A 5000-nucleotide genomic window follows, 5' to 3' on the forward strand; every position below is an offset into this window, starting at 1 on the left:
TATACAGCGTTATGTACGTACACCCATGGGTGTAGTTGTTCACAGCATTGTAATGTATCATTGTATGATCTCCGGTGAATATATGCCGTCTGTAGCCACCGTCGAAGCCGTTTAAGAATATTTTGTAGTCGAGAAAATAAAATACACAGTGGATGTTAAAACAAACAAATGAAAAAACCCACTAGTTTCAACTGATTAATGATATGCCTATTGCCTGTGACTATTATACATGTAATAACTTTTGAAAAGTTAAATTTCGATTCAACGACTACACGTACATCATCGCTGTGTGTTTCACTCGAGTAACTGGTGAACATTGACGTATACGTACGGAACGGCAAATTTAGACTATAGACGCGACTCTTCAGAATTGATGAGAATGCTTGCCTCAATTAACCGCGTCCTCCAGTGTTAGGTAGTTTGTGCATTCATTTCAACAGAACAAAAGTCTATCCCGCTGTGTGGAATTTTTCATCACTGAACTAGGCCTAATTAATATTTCAAAATGAGACTGAGTTAGATATTTCAATCGTTACCGTAATACTTTTTATGTAAATCATTCGGATGTGAGTTAATGTCATGAATATAACTAAAACCACGACTCCCTTTCATACGTCTTTTTAAAAAAAATTCACGACACTCCCTATCATCTGCTTTTTTGTCTGCGATTGCAGTCTCGCTCGACATTTGAGTGTATGTTTAAATGTTTTACCGGAAAAGAATTTGCACTATTCAGTTGGTCACACAAGTAGCTCAATTTATCGACTGTATGTGACTCTACTGTATGTCACCGTGACAATAATTTGTTTTCTCCTTTGGAAATGAGTCGTGGCATACTTAAAGGCTTCGTAGTATGACGTCAATCGTAATTCATCCATGCAAGTGCCTGCAGCGGATTAAACGTATACTTGGGGCAACGACTATTATATGAAATGGCTATAACATTGGTCAAAGCGACGTGTTTTCCCCCAATCGTGGGCCTCCTTGGTCGTGACTCATTCATTCAATTCATAATTTGGTCTTTGTCCAGCCTAAATTCGGATTATGGTGTACCATGACTAACGTTGGCACGTGCCGTCATCAACGAGGTGGATTTTGCTAACTGCACCATACTGATTCTACAATGTTTTTATGTTTCATACGCTGGTATATTTTTTTTTAAATCCCATATTTAATTGCACCGTTTCAAAAAAAATCTCGTATTTACGGGCACCGTTAAATGTCATTGCAGTTGAAATTCATTTGGAGTCGAATTTGAATAATTTTGCGATTTTTAGATAATCTAATAGGGTATTTAAATAATTTGAAACGCCCAAGGGAGTGTTAGAGGGAACGAAGGGGAAACGAAGAACGACATGAATAAAAGCTAGCAGATGGGATAGCTTCGCTGTCAAGTACCACAATACATATTGCAGAGCAGTTTATATTTGGTCTATGTAAAACATCGTGTCATTTTTATGCTCAGTTTTACTTTCAATAAATGATAACATATAATGTAATACAATAAATGATAAAAAGAATAAAAGTTATCGTGATAAAAAATATTAAATGACTCTCGTATTTGTATCTCTTCCTCACAAATAATTTGATGAAAACGAAGTAGATCAATTACTTCGAACGACCGATCACAGGGAAATTGAGAGAGATTGCAAGATCGAGCGAGAGATGAGATAGATAGATACATAGAGAGAGACAGAGACATAGACAGAGAGACAGAGACACAGACAGAGACAGACAGACAGACAGACAGACAGACAGACAGACAGACAGAGCCAGAGAGAAAGAGGGAGAAACAGAGACAGAAACAGAAACAGAAAGACAGAGACAGTGAGAGAGTGCTTACCTGACGAATCATTGTGTTGATGACAAACACTATTCACACTCCTAGAAAAGCTAACACCAAGCAACCTGCGAAATGAATATCAGGAGAAACTTAAGTCTGATGAAGAACAAAGGTTCATGTTTGATCGATCAATTAAAGTAGGAAAGTCTCTCGCTCTAACAGAAACAAGAAATCAAAAGACAAACTCTTTAACTGTATGTACAACGAATAGTTAGGCTTTCAACATCGAGAAAGTGAGAAAGGAAATTACCATCTACATTCTTGACGCTAACAAAAAAAAATCAGATTTTGAATTTACTCTGAAGGGCGGTTGAACAACATATTAGTACAATTCCCACAGACACAAAAAGAATCACGTTTTCCAAACAAAAGCGATTAGACTAGATAGATGAATTGATGTACGGTGTTTGTATAAATAGAACACTCTAAATGTATATATAAATATATATATACGAAAGAATGTTTGTTGAATATGTCTTTCGAATGAATTTTTTAAAATGAAAAAAAAATCATCTCTGAGAACAAGAGGAGCTTCTTACCTTCTCTCTAACAGCACGCAAATGGGTGAGTTCCCGAACTACAGCAGATATTACACCGCTGCAGATCAATAGCCAATCATCGGACGTCATCTCCGTTCTCCACTCTCATTGGTCAAGAAGAAACGATGACGCTTTCATAATACGTTATTAGCATAATTCATCATTTGACTAGCCGTCATGCTGATGAGTCGAACGCTGAAAGAATACGACCTTAGTTTTTTTTTGACATTTTCAGATAGATAAATAAATAAATGCGCAGTATTTACGTACTTTCAACGACAATGATATTTTATTGATAATTATTTTAAATATGTAAGATTTGTTAGCATGATTCGCTGTACAGATTATTGCTATTCCCATGTGATATAATACGTTGTAATTCCATTTTAAGTCTCTGATCAGATTATAGAGCTAGCCTCTCTCGGTTGAAATCTCCTGTTTGAACCCCTACTGAAGTTGCCGTTGAATTCTAAACGAGGAAAGAATAATTTTATGCAACATTAATTTATTTGAACAACCCCCCCCCCCATAGCAAGCAATGCGGAGAGAGAGAGAGAGAGAGAGAGAGAGAGAGAGAGAGAGAGAGAGAGAGAATGTATATACAGACCGTAGTTCAAGACGTCACGACAAATAACAAATACTGTTTTTATTTTTTATTTTAAACGCGATATAAATCAAGAAATTGGAAAATGAAAGTGGTGTTTATTCGAAAAGAAAACACCCCTAGGAGAATCATTGCACACATTCTGTATTACACTGATGAATACTATATATACCGGTGTCAAATATACACGATTTTAAGGGGCCACAATATGCATATTTTGGAGCGAATGTGTGATTGATCAGCTATATGCGTCATTATGATCGAAGTGGTACATGCTCTCTCCTCTGAATTCGTCGCTCAGACTCAGAGTGCACGAGTGAGGTCGATCGAGACGTACGTGCGTACGGTTCTTTGTTCTAAAGGCGCTATAAAAAATGGACGTGTGTATATACTACTCATGAATATGAATAAATGCTAATAACAAGATGAGCAACATCCTTCTATCAGTATCTATAGTGCAAGGATCTTTCACTTAATTTCTTTTAAAAGTGTTACTATTGAACGCACACAAAGGCGTCTATATCCAGTGATTTGTCACTATCGGCTGTTTAATCACGAACATGTACACGCAATCGACTGTTCTCATTCTGTAGGAGAAATATCAACCACTTTAATTGCAAATATGTTTCCATCAATGTCATGTGTCCAAAATTACGTCTCAGGCATATAAGGGGCTCCGCCATTTGCCAAAACAAAACTCAGAATGCCCGTACATTTCACCATGGAATAGTTAGTAGAGAGAGAATGTAGGTGCAATGTGCGATCGGCAACAACCTTGTTCATTTTCCCAAGCTGTGTAAGAAAAAAGCATTGAAAAATATGTGAAGGATTTTCTCAATTTTGAATGAACTCGTAGTTTTACTTTGACATTAAATATGCAATGTGTATAGTATGAACCACGCCACGGTAAATCCTTACGGGGTCGTTTTAAGACTCACGTTATATTGCTGTAATTCTTGCGAGACACGTACTGTCTGTGGATAAACCATTTCCTGATTTGGAACACCCCTCCCTAGTATGTGGAAAATATATATATATTTAACGTTAATTGTGGAAATTTTCGTCGATATATTGTACTATACATGTGTTTAATAGCTATAGCTACACGCGTAGACATTGACAGTACAAAAATGCGTACATTTCGTTGTCAATTTCTTTCCGGTGCTTTCGACAATGACACCGTCAGTGATATTTATAAAAAGCAAACGTGCAATGTAACCTTGACACGTGTGACATGAAACAATAGCCAGACTACGTCGTCGTATGCTTCGTGCACGTGACAAACTCGAAATGAACACCCCGGCATATCGACTTAATTGTAATAGGTACACTTATTCCTTCTTCAATACACTTTAACCCAGCCATACCACACCACACCGACCTCGCTGTCTATTACATTCGTAGCACGTTCTTCACAGACTTGTACTCGGAAGTCAATAACATGACCTGCTCAGTTGCTCTACCTTCCCTCATAGTCATCGAATACCCTGAATTGGCCTCCAATCTCTTTTACTGCATATAATAAACGACTGATATCATTTGGAGGAAATCAAAATAAAAAAATAAAAAACTTATCTCAAAAATGGACATAAATAATCTGTGGCATATAACTTCTAGGTTAATATAGTCATTCATATCTCGTGGAGTATTTGGTTGTTGTTTTGCAAGTATACACTCCCAACAATGCCAGTAATATATAGTCTGTGATAGAAATTTCACTGCTGACTAACCACACAACTCTATTAGTCTTCGTCATCAGTTTTTTTCACGGCTTCAAAATTCAATTCTCATGCGACTGAAGAAGGAAGCAGTGGTTTATTTCAAATTGTAAAGATGAATGGTTCAACCGACACTTTTGAATCTGTCGTTGAACACCCCTTTTTCAAAGCTATTAGTAGCGTCAATAGAACCACAGACAAGTAGAACGCATCTAATGTTGTGACAGACACGAATTTCCTCCATAACGAGCTCCTACACTTCGAACCGGGGCAAAGAAACACGAAATGTCACTTCT

At 37.1% G+C, this 5000-nt stretch overlaps 1 long non-coding RNA gene across 1 annotated transcript in view; it reads right to left on the reverse strand.

The window, feature by feature from the left end:
* LOC144451355 (uncharacterized) overlaps positions 1-2432 on the reverse strand; it is a 4976-nt gene extending 2544 nt beyond the window's left edge. Inside the window, exons 1-2 of the long non-coding RNA XR_013482292.1 lie at positions 2383-2432; positions 1844-1908 (exon numbers count right to left, since the gene is read on the reverse strand). This is a non-coding gene — a long non-coding RNA (uncharacterized LOC144451355). The remainder of the gene's footprint in view (positions 1-1843; positions 1909-2382) is intronic.
* Between the last annotated feature and the right edge of the window lie 2568 nt (positions 2433-5000).

The sequence above is a fragment of the Glandiceps talaboti genome, chromosome 2 (genome assembly GCF_964340395.1).
Source record: "Glandiceps talaboti chromosome 2, keGlaTala1.1, whole genome shotgun sequence".
In the NCBI taxonomy this organism is placed as follows: Eukaryota; Metazoa; Hemichordata; class Enteropneusta; family Spengelidae; genus Glandiceps; species Glandiceps talaboti.